The following is a 13,038-nucleotide window of genomic DNA, read 5'->3' on the forward strand; positions in this document are numbered from 1 at the left end:
CTGAGTTAGCGAGTGACTGAGTGACTGACTGAGTGACTGACTGAGTGATTGAGCGAGCGAGTGACTGAGTGAGTGACTGAGTGAGCGAGTGAGTGAGTGACTGAGTGACTGAGTGATTGAGCGAGCGAGTGAACGAGTGACTGAGTGAGTGACTGAGTGACTGATTGAGCGAGTGACTGAGTGACTGAGTGAGCGAGTGACTGAGTGATTGCGCGAGCGAGTGACTGAGTGAGTGACTGAGTGAGTGAGCGAGTGACTGAGTGAACGAGTGACTGCTGTGACTGACTGAGTGACTGACTGAGTGATTGAGCGGGCGGGTGACTGAGTGACTGACTGAGTGACTGACTGAGTGACTCTTTGACTGACTGAGTGAGTGACTGAGTGAGTGAGCGAGTGACTGAGTGAGCGAGTGACTGAGTGGGCGAGTGACTGCAGTGACTGACTGAGTGACTGACTGAGTGATTGAGCGGACGGGTGACTGAGTGACTGACTGAGTGACTGACTGAGTGACTCTTTGACTGACTGAGTGAGTGATTGAGCGAGTGTCTGACTGAATAAGTGACTGAGTGATTGAGCGAGCGAGTGACTGAGCGAGTGAGTGAGTGACTGAGTGTTCGAGTGATTGAGTGATCGAGTGATTTAACGAGCAATTGACTGAGTGAGTGAGCGAGTGACTGAATGACTGACTGAGTGAGTGATCGAGTGACTGAGTGAACGAGTGACTGACTGAGTGACTGACTGAGTGACTGAGTGAGCGAGTAACTGAATGAGCGAGTGACTGAGTGACTGACTGACTGAGTGAGTGAGTGATTGAGTGACTGAGTGAACGAGTGACTGACTGAGTGACTGACTGAGTGAGCGAGTGACTGAGTGACTGAGTGAGTGACTGAGTGAACGAGTGACTGACTGAGTGACTGCGTGAGCGAGTGACTGAGTATCTGGGTCACCTATCGATCCTTTTTCGATATCCGATTAGGGGATTTGTTTTTTTTGCAATCACGAAACAGCGCCTCCCCGTGTCAACTAACGACGATAAACCTAGTTTGTATGTAGTATTTGAACATATTTCTTTTTTTTGTAAATAAAATTTAAAAAAATTATGTTTACCTCAAATAACGACACATTTTAAGTTACGTAAGTCGGCCACGTTATACGACCGCTCCGTATTTGCCTCAGCCGGTGGTGACGTTCAGCCGTTTAGGCCAAGACGATGATTATTATTATATCTTAATACACTTACGAAAGGGGTTAGGGAGGGATAGCAATGTTTGTTTGTTTGTTTTATTTGGCGGATAAACAAAATTGAAAAAAAAACATTTTTTTTGCCGGTACGACCCGGCTCGCCTAGCGCTTCGTGCGGGAAGCCTGCGCTAGGCCGCCGGCCAGGTGGAGGAGGAGGAGGCGCTCGTCGACTTTCGGGTTGGTTGTGTTCGTTCTTGAACAAATGTTTTTAGTTTTTAAAATTTGATTAATTGACTGTTGCTATTTGTTGCTGCTGCTGTTGTTATTTAAATGTGTCCGGCATTGTTTGGAGCGGTCTTTGTTGTGGAACGGATCGGTGATGTCTCGGATTTCTTAAGACTGTAGTCCAGTCATTGTGTTACAGTGTTCAGTGTGAGTCTGTGGGTCTCTGTGTGGGTATGTGGGTCTCTGTGTGGTTCTGTGGGTCTCTGTGTGGTTATGTGGGTCTCTGTGTGGTTCTGTGGGTCTCTGTGTGGTTCTGTGGGTCTCTGTGTGAGTCTGTGGGTCTCTGTGTGAGTCTGTGGGTCTCTGTGTGAGTCTGTGGGTCTCTGTGTGAGTCTACGGGTCTCTGTGTAAGTCTACGGGTCTCTGTGTGAGTCTGTGGGTCTCTGTGTGAGTCTACGGGTCTCTGTGTGAGTCTGTGGGTCTCTGTGTGAGTCTGGGGTCTCTGTGTGAGTCTACGGGTCTCTGTGTGAGTCTGTGGGTCTATGGGTCTCTGTGTGAGTCTGTGGGTCTCTGTGTGAGTTTACGGGTCTCTGTGTGAGTCTGTGGGTCTCTGTGTGAGTCTACGGGTCTCTGTGTGAGTCTGTGGGTCTCTGTGTGAGTCTGTGGGTCTCTGTGTGAGTCTATGGGTCTCTGTGTGAGTCTGTGGGTCTCTGTGTGAGTCTATGGGTCTCTGTGTGAGTCTGTGAGTCTCTGTGTGAGTCTGTGGGTCTCTGTGTGAGTCTGTGGGTCTCTGTGTGAGACTGTGGGTCTCTGTGTGAGTCTGTGGGTCTCTGTGTGAGTCTGTGGGTCTCTGTGGGTGTCTGTGGGTCTCTGTGTGAGTCTACGGGTCTCTGTGTGAGTCTACGGGTCTCTGTGTGAGTCTAAGGGACTCTGTGTGAGTCTGTGGGTCTCTGTGTGAGTCTATGGATCTCTGTGTGATTCTATGGGCCTCTGTGTGAGTCTACGGGTCTCAGTGTGAGTCTACGGGTCTCTATGTGAGTCTATGGATCTCTGTGTGAGTCTATGGGCCTCTGTGTGAGTCTACAGGTCTCTGTGTGAGTCTACGGGTCACTGTTTAAGTCTATGGGACTCTATGTGAGTCTACGGGTCTCTGTGTGAGTCTGTGGGTCTCTGTGTGAGTCTGTGGGTCTCTGTGTGAGTCTAAGGGTCTCTGTGTGAGTCTATGGGTCTCTGTGTGAGTCTATGGATCTCTGTGTGAGTCTATGGGTCTCTGTGTGTGTCTAAGGGCCTCTGTGTGAGTCTACGGGTCTCATTGTGAGTCTACAGGTCTCTGTGTGAGTCTATGGGTCTCTGTGTGAGTCTGTGGGTCTCTGTGTGAGTCTACGGGTCTCTGTGTAAGTCTATGGATCTCTGTGTGAGTCTGTGGGCCTCTGTGTGAGTCTACAGGTCTCTATGTGAGTCTATGGTCTCTGTTTGAGTCTATGGGACTCTATGTGAGTCTACGGGTCTCTGTGTGAGTCTGTGGGTCTCTGTGTGAGTCTAAGGGTCTCTGTGTGAGTCTGTGGGTCTCTGTGTGAGTCTACGGGTCTCTGTGTGAGTCTACAGGTCTCTGTGTGAGTCTATGGATTTCTGTGTGAGTCTACAGGTCTCTGTGTGAGGCTGTGGGTCTCTGTGTGAGTCTATGGGTCTCTGTGTGAGTCTGTGGGTCTCTGTGTGAGTCTAAGGGTCTCTGTGTGAGTCTGTGGGTCTCTGTGTGAGTCTGTGGGTCTCTGTGTGAGTTTACGGGTCTCTGTGTGAGACTATGGGTCTCTGTGTGAGTCTGTGGGTCTCTGTGTGAGTCTATGGGTCTCTGTGTGACTCTGCGGGTCTCTGTGTGAGTCTACGGGTATCATTGTGAGTCTACAGGTCTCTGTGTGAGTCTATGGATTTCTGTGTGAGTCTACGGGTCTCTATGTGAGTCTATGGATCTCTGTGTGAGTCTGTGGGCCTCTGTGTGAGTCTACAGGTCTCTATGTGAGTCTATGGTCTCTGTTTGAGTCTATGGGACTCTATGTGAGTCTAAGGGTCTCTGTGTGAGTTTACGGGTCTCTGTGTGAGTCTATGGATCTCTGTGTGAGTCTGTGGGTCTCTGTGTGAGTTTACGGGTCTCTGTGAGTCTATGGGTCTCTGTGTGAGTCTATGGGTCTCTGTGTGAGTCTATGGATCTCTGTGTGAGTCTGTGGGTCTCTGTGTGAGTTTACGGGTCTCTGTGAGTCTATGGGTCTCTGTGTGAGTCTATGGGTCTCTGTGTGAGTCTATGGGTCTCTGTGTGAGTCTATGGGTCTCTGTGTGAGTCTGACCTGGCATCGCGGATGGAGGGGAAAGGTCAGCGTTGTAGCGTGATCACAAAACCCCTCTTATCACTGCCTCCACCAACACTGCCACCACCACCATCACCACAACCACCACAGCCGCTGCCACCACCATCACAGCCACCACAACCACCACCTATCACAGCCACCACCACCGTCGCCACCGCCACCACGAACACCACAACCACCACCACAGCCCCCATCGCCATCACCACAACAGTGACACGCACACAGTGACACACACACACACAGTGACACACACACAGTGACACACACACAGTGACACACACACAGTGACACACACACAGTGACACACACAGTGACACACGCACAGTGGCACACACAGTGACACACACACACAGTGACACACACACAGTGACACACACAGTGACACACACACACACAGTGACACACACAGTGACACACACACAGTGAACACACACGCAGTGACACACACAGTGACAAAGACAAACACACACAGTGACACTCACAGTGACACTCACAGTGACACACACACAGTGAACACACACACAGTGACACACACACAGTGACACACACACAGTGACACACACACAGTGACACACACACAGTGACACACACGCACACAGTGACACACACACAGTGACACACACACAGTGACACACACACACAGTGACACAGAAAGATCCCCCGTATAGCCTTAACAGACTGTAGGGGCAAGTGCTGTTAGCGAGCACCTATGAAGGCCGGAACGGTACACGAGGGGGTGGGTGGCCAGCACCACGCCCGACCGCCTTTGTCTCCCTAGTGGCAATGTTTACACACCGCACCAGGTACTCATTTTAGGCTGAGTCGACCTAGGGGAGGCCCGGGACCGGTTCAGATAATCGTCACTGGTGTTGGCCGTGAGCGGGAATCGAACCCGGGTCGCCAGGTTCATAGCGCAGCGCGCTAACCGCTACACTACCGCTCCCCACAACACAGTGACACACACACAGTGACACACAGTGACACACACACACACAGTGAGACACACAGTGACACACTTGACACACACACAGTGACACACACACAGTGACACACACAGTGACTCACGCACAGTGGCACACACAGTGACACACACACACAGTGACACACACAGTGACACACACACACAGTGACACACACAGTGACACACACACAGTGACACACGTAGTGACACACACAGTGACACACACACAATGACACACACAGTGACACACACACACAGTGACACACACAGTGACACACACAGTGACACACACACAGTGAACACACACGCAGTGACACACACACACATAGTGACACACACAGTGACACACACACAGGGACACACACAGTGACACACCCAGTGACACACAGTGACACACCCAGTGACACACACAGTGACACACACAGTGACACACACACAGTGACACACAGTGACACACACACAGTGACACACACACAGTGAACACACACACAGTGACACACACACAGTGACACACAGTGACACACACACACAGTGACACACACACAGTGACACACACAGTGACACACACACAGTGACACACACAGTGACACACACACAGTGACACACACAGTGACACACACACAGTGACACACACAGTGACACTCACAGTGACACACACACAGTGACCACACACACAGTGACACACACACATTGACACACACAGTGACACACACAGTGACACACACACAGTGACACACACACAGTGACACACACACACACAGTGACACACACACTGACACACACAGTGACACACACACACAGTGACACACACAGTGACACACACACAGTGACACACACACAGTGACACACACAGTGACACGCACACAGTGACACACACAGTGACACGCACACAGTGACACACACAGTGACACGCACACAGTGACACACACAGTGACACACACACAGTGACACACACACAGTGACACACACAGTGACACACACAGTGACACACACAGTGACACACACACAGTGACACACACACAGTGACACACACACAGTGACACACACACAGTGACACACACACAGTGACACTCACACAGTGACACTCACACAGTGACACTCACACAGTGACACTCACAGTGAACACACACACAGTGAACACACACACAGTGACACACACACAGTGACACACACACAGTGACACACACACAGTGACACACACGCACAGAGTGACACACACACAGTGACACACACACACAGTGACACACACACACAGTGACACAGAAAGATCCCCCGTATAGCCTTAACAGACTGTAGGGGCAAGTGCTGTTAGCGAGCACCTATGAAGGCCGGAACGGTACACGAGGGGGTGGGTGGCCAGCACCACGCCCGACCGCCTTTGTCTCCCTAGTGGCGATGTTTACACACCGCACCAGGTACTCATTTGAGGCTGAGTCGACCTAGGGGAGGCCCGGGACCGGTTCAGATAATCGTCACTGGTGTTGGCCGTGAGCGGGAATCGAACCCGGGTCGCCAGGTTCATAGCGCAGCGCGATAACCGCTACACTATCGCTCCCCACAACACAAAGTGACACACACACAGTGGCAAACACACAGTGACAAACACACAGTGACACACACAGTGACACACACACAGTGACACACACACAGTGACAAACACACAGTGACACACACAGTGACACACACAGTGACACACACACAGTGACACACACAGTAACACACACAGTGACACACACACAGTGACACACAGTGACACACACACAGTGACACACACAGTGACAAACACACAGTGACACACAGTGACACACACACAGTGACACACACAGTGACAAACACACAGTGACACACACAGTGACACACACACAGTGACACACACACAGTGACACACACACAGTGGCAAACACACAGTGACAAACACACAGTGACACACACACAGTGACACACACAGTGACACACACACAGTGACACACACACAGTGACACACACACACAGTGACCACACACACAGTGACACACACACAGTGACACACACAGTGACACACACAGTGACACACACACAGTGACACACACACAGTGACACACACACACAGTGACCACACACACAGTGACACACACACAGTGACACACACAGTGACACACACAGTGACACACACACAGTGACACACACACAGTGACACACACACACACAGTGACCACACACACAGTGACACACACAGTGACACACACAGTGACACACACACAGTGACACACACACACACACAGTGACACACACACACACACAGTGACACACACACACAGTGAACACACACACAGTGACACACACAGTGACACACACAGTGACACACACACAGTGACACACACACACACAGTGACACACACACACAGTGAACACACACACAGTGACACACACAGTGACACACACACAGTGACACACACAGTGACACACGGAGCGCGGTGAACGGGAATCGAACTCGGGTCGCCGGGGTTCGTAGCATCGCACCCCGATGGCCGCTGCACCACCACTCCCCACCCACAACTACCCACCCACACACCCACCCACACCCACCCACATACACACACCACCACCCACACACCCACACACACACACACCCACCCACATACACACACCCAAACCCACACACACACCCACACCCCACCCAGACACACTCACACCCACACACACACCCACCCACACTCCACCTACACCCAAACCCACACACACACCCACACACACACACCCACACACCACCACACACACACACACCCACACCCCACCCACACCCAAACCCACCCACACCCCACCCACACCCCACCCACACCCCACCCACCACCGCTACTGCACTTAATAAAAGCGTCGTTGTTGCTCCGGGCTCAGCTCCACAAATCACTACTACTACTACTACTGCTGTTGTTGTTGTCACCCGGCCACTTGGCAACTGTCCCCAGATCCTCGCCGCGCCTGGAAGCCGCAGCCTCTGGTGGTGGTGGTGGTGGTGGCGGTGGTGGCGGTGGTGGCGGTGGTGGCGGTGGTGGCGGTGGTGGTGGAGGAGCAGGAGGAGGTGGTGAACTTGGGACTTGCTCACGTGGTGAGCGGATGGGCGTGAGGTGACGGAACGACAGGTGGGTGACGGGACAGAGGGAGACACGCACGGGACACGGGGACACGGGGAGAGACGGTGAGAGACACACACACAGAGAGAGACACAGGGACACACAGAGACACAGACAGACACTGGGAGAGACACAGAGAGACGCAGAGAGACACAGAGAGACAGACAGTGAGAGTCATAGGGACACAGAGAGAGACACACAGAGAGACACACAGAGAGACACACAGAGAGAGACACAGGGACACACAGAGACACAGAGAGACACTGGGAGAGACACAGAGAGACGCAGAGAGACACAGAGAGACAGACAGTGAGAGACATAGGGACACACAGAGAGAGACACAGAGAGACACACAGAGAGACACACAGAGAGAGACACAGGGACACACAGAGACACAGAGAGACACTGGGAGAGACACAGAGAGACGCAGAGAGACACAGAGAGACACACAGTGAGAGTCATAGGGACACACAGAGAGAGACACACAGAGAGACACAGGGACACACAGAGAGAGACACAGAGAGACACACAGTGAGACACAGAGACACACAGAGAGACACAGAGAGACACACAGAAACTAGAGACACACAGAGAGAGAGACATAGAGAGACACAGAGAGAGACACAGAGAGACACAGAGAAAGAGACAGAGTGAGACACAGAGAGACACACAGAGAGACACACAGAGAGACACACAGAGAGAGACACAGAGAGAGACACGCAGACACACACACAGAGACACACAGAGACACAGAGAGAGAGACACAGAGAGACACACAGACAGAGACACAGAGAGAGACACACACAGAAACACACAGAGACACAGAGAGAGAGACACAGAGAGAGAGACACAGAGAGAGACACAGTGAGAGACACAGAGAGACACACAGAGACACAGAGAGAGAGACAGAGAGACACACAGAGAGACACAGTGAGAGACACAGTGAAAGACACAGAGAGACACACAGAGAGAGACACACAGAGAGAGACACAGAGAGAGACACAGTGAGAGACACACAGAGAGAACGACAGACAGAGACACAGAGAGACACAGAGAGAGACACACAGAGACACAGAGAGACACACAGAGACACAGAGAGAGAATCAGAGAGAAACACAGAGAGAGACACAGTGAGAGACACAGTGAAAGACACAGAGAGACACACAGACAGAGACACAGAGACACACACACAGAGACACAGAGAGAGACACACACAGAGAGAGACACAGGGAGAGACACAGTGAGAGACACACAGAGAGAACGACAGACAGAGACACAGAGAGACACAGAGAGAGACACGCAGAGACATACAGACACACACAGACACACAGAGAGAGAGACACAGAGAGACAGATACTCAGCAAAGGGACGCCACCACCAAAGGCAAAGATCCCCCATGTAGCCTGTAACAGGCTGTAGGGGCAAGTGCTGTGAGCGAGCGGCACCTATGAAGGCTGCCGGCACTGTGGCACACGAGGGGGTGGGGTGGCCAGCACCACGCCCGGCCGCCTTTGTCTCCCTCAGTGGCAAAGTTTACCACACGCACACACACGTACATACACTCACACATACACTGACACATACACTCACACACACACAACAACAACAACAACCGCCATTCGCCACTAAGTGGCGGTGACGTCACCACGACGCTTGTGCCAGGCTATGTGCACCCTGAGGCCACGTGAAGTGTCGAACGCCCGCTGGCAGGAGGTCACGGGGCAGACCCAGGTGCCACGGGTCGACTGACTGAGATGACTGGCTGATGCACCACCTGTGCCCCCTACTGTGCCAACCTGCTGTGCTTTAGCCACCCGGCGCTCCGCTCGTTGTTGTGAGCGTCGCTCCTCCGCCCTCCGTTGTTGTTGGAGGGCGACTGCCTCCAACTGCCCAGTAGCATCCTTCACGAGCCTCCTCCACAGAGGCCGATCTTGACACCGCTGGTACCAGTCATCGGCAAGTCCACTCAGCTCCACGTCCTCCTGTACCACATCACTCCATCTCTTCTCTAGCCCATGCCGCGCCCATTTAGCCCCCTTTATCCGGCCGAACAAAAGCTGTTTAGGCATGCGGTGGCTGGGCATGCGGGCTACATGACCCAGCCAACACAGTCTTGCCTGCCGGAGGAACTTAATGATGGGAATGTGTCCAGATCTTTCAAGGATTTATGAGCTCCTCACACAATCCAGCCTGGCTAAACCCAGGATGGATCGTAGCCAGGCCAGCCTAAATGTTTCTAACCGGCGAAGATGTTCCATTAGGGGGGGTCCACGTTTCGCAAGCATAGGGAAGGGAGGGAATGACTGTGGCCGAGAAGACCCAAAGCTTTGTGTGAAGCGACAGACCAGGTAGCTTCCACACAGCGTTACGCAGCCGATGAAAAGGTAATTCCGCTCGACTGATTCCGAGTGAGACTGCTGTTATCAAACTGGAGCCGGCCATGAGCACACTGTCCAGGTATGGGAAACTCTCCATTCTCTCCACAACTACCCCATCACCGATTGGAAGTTGTGGGGGTGGAGTGTCCAAAGGCACAACATACCCAGGCAGGTGCTTAGTTTTGGTGGGGCTGATGGTAAGGCCCCACCTCTTGGTGGCAAGCTCCAGGTTCAGCAGCAGCGCCTCCAACTCCTCCTCTGAGTGAGCAGCAATTACCAGATCATCGGCATACATAATGTGGTTGACCAATAGGCAGCCATCCTTTGATTGCACCCGGGCATCAATCAGCCTCCCATTTATCTGTACCAGATGGAAATTCCTCCGGTACAGCTATCGGAGGCTTCATGTACTACGTGGTCGAAATAGATGTCAAATAATGTGGGAGCCAGAGGACATCCCTGTCACACCCGAAGGTGAACAGGGAATGGCTCCGACTCCCAGCCACGTAGTTTTACCCTGGCCTGCCCAGCATCATGAAGGTCCTTAATGATCAGTTCAGTTTATTTATTTTGGTATAGCCCTGTGAGCCATCCGGCTCTTGAATCGGGTGCAACTACAACAAACAAAAAAACAAAAACACGAACAAGAAAAAACATCTTAAAGTGACTATGTGTGACTTTGTGCAAACAAAAAATCCATGGGAAAAAAAAAAACAGCAAAAATATTCCTGAAAAAAGCACCGTACACCAACGCTGTGTTCAAAAAATCCCAGTGGGATGCAAGTCAAACAACAACAACAACAACCACATGAAAACTTAGATTAAGGCCATCAGTCTAACTCTGTACTACAACAAAGCAAACATGTCCAAACCAAAAAACTTTTCCAAATCACCAAAAAATAAAGCCATAATTGCAACGTAACAGTGATCACAAGGACTGTGACCGAATTTTTACAATAAACTACATAAATAACATGTAACACCAAACCCTAGAGCCATAGCTGGCTGCATGAGTTACTCCACAACAACAGAAGCATCGGTCGGAGTATCAAATTTTTCAATGCACCTTTAAGATCAGCACGCTAAATCAAAATACAGATAATACTTTGCAGCGTCATCCGGAGCGAAACATTTTATTTTATTCTAGGCCACTGAATAGCAGTGGCAGCTAGGGGTGTACAACTCCTCTAGAGCAGTTTTGAGAGAAGATCTCATTGGTAGAGATTCAAGTTGCAGTTTATTGGCAATAGCATTCCAGACTCTGGGGGCATCAATAGCAAAGGCCCTTCCTCCAGTTTTTGTACGGCAATAGGGAATGTGAAGCTGGTAAATGAGCGAAGACCTGAGGTCAAATTTGTTCTTTGAAACAGAGAGGAGATCCAGCAGGTAATCTGCGGATTTTTGTTGTAAGTACATCGTGAATAAATAAGATCTGGTGCACAAGCCGTCGAACATTAAGAGATGTTAAGTTTGACCCAATGTAGAGATCACAGTGGTGAGTCCTATATGGGCAGTTCAACGTAAATCTTAAGGCCGAGTGATAGATGGAATCAAGCTTCTTCAGTACAGTACTTGGGGCTGATTTATACACGATGTCACAGTAGTCAAGTAGAGGCAGTATGGTAGCTTTTATCAATTCCAAACGGAACATTGGGGGGAAGCAGTGCTTATGTCGATACAGAAACCAATTTTTATTTTGGTCTTTTTACCAATCTAATCAATGTGATCTTCAAAATTCAGTTTTGAATCCAGGATGACCCCAAGATACTTATAGATCTGGACTTGCTCTATTTGACAATTATTTAAGGAATGTAATTGGGGAAAAATAACTTCCTGCTTTAGTCCTGGTGAGAAGCATAGCACCTTGGTTTTGGAGGTATTCAGGACTAGTTTAAGAGCAACTAGCTGATGTTGTAGTTTGTTGAAATCACCCTGTAGCTTAGCAATCACGTCATCCGGAGAGCGGCCAGCAGTAATCAGTATCGTGTCATCTGCAAAAAGATTTACCCTGGAATGATCCAGGTCAATGCCCAAGTCATTGACGTAAAGAGAGAACAAGAGGGGGCCGAGGATGGAACCCTGTGGAACCCCTTTTGTTATCTTAACATTGTTTGACCTCCAACCATCTGTGAATACAGTTTGGGTGCGAGAAAAGAGGTAATTTTGTAACCACTTTACTGCATTTTTGGAAAAACCGAGGCAACTTAGTTTACTAAGCAGGGTGTTGTGGTCTTCTGTATCAAAAGCTTTGGACAGGTCTGGAAAAAGACAGGCACAGTACTGCTTATTATCAAGGCTACTGTAAATGTGATTCAGAGAGTCTAATGCAGCAGATGTGGTGCTGTATTTTTTTCGGAACCCAGATTGTTTTAGATGCAGTAGATTGTTGATGGACAGGAAACTGCTAATTTGGTAGGTCAATAATTTTTCAAAATTTTCATCAACGGGGACAAAATTGAGATAGGTCGGTAGTTATTTGGATCATCTTTAGGGCCCCCTTTGTGAAGTGGACGGACATAGGAATGTTTCCATTCTAGAGGAACTGATGCTTCTTTGATGGACAGGTTGAAAATATGGGCTATAAGTTTGTATATTAGGTGACCAACAGTGAGTAGAGCAAAGACGGAAATACTATCTGCTCCGGTAGGGGAGGACCCTTTGAGGTAGGACAGTTGTTTCAGAACATTACTTTCGTGGATTGGCTGGAAACTAAATTCGTTTAATGTTTGGACAGGGGTGTAGGAATTTGCATGAGCAGGGGTGACTCCCAATACATTATCAAAAAGATTACCAGCTTCAGACAAATGAAGGTTAAAATTGTC

General features: G+C 50.3%; 1 protein-coding gene across 2 annotated transcripts in view; it reads left to right on the top strand.

The window, feature by feature from the left end:
* The first annotated feature begins 932 nt into the window (after positions 1–932).
* LOC116936995 (volume-regulated anion channel subunit LRRC8A-like) overlaps positions 933–13,038 on the top strand; it is a 28,461-nt gene continuing 16,355 nt past the window's right edge. The window contains exons 1-2 of one of the 2 annotated variants that reach the window (XM_076064295.1): positions 933–1,419; positions 7,674–7,847. The gene's annotated coding sequence lies outside the window, so the exon portion shown is untranslated. The remainder of the gene's footprint in view (positions 1,420–7,673; positions 7,848–13,038) is intronic. The other variant, XM_076064294.1, reaches the window with a different exon arrangement.

Source organism: Petromyzon marinus, unplaced genomic scaffold, assembly GCF_048934315.1.
Source record: "Petromyzon marinus isolate PM22_M1 ecotype Great Lakes invasive population unplaced genomic scaffold, UKy_Petmar_22M1.pri1.0 PM_Scaffold_372, whole genome shotgun sequence".
NCBI lineage: Eukaryota > Metazoa > Chordata > Hyperoartia > Petromyzontiformes > Petromyzontidae > Petromyzon > Petromyzon marinus.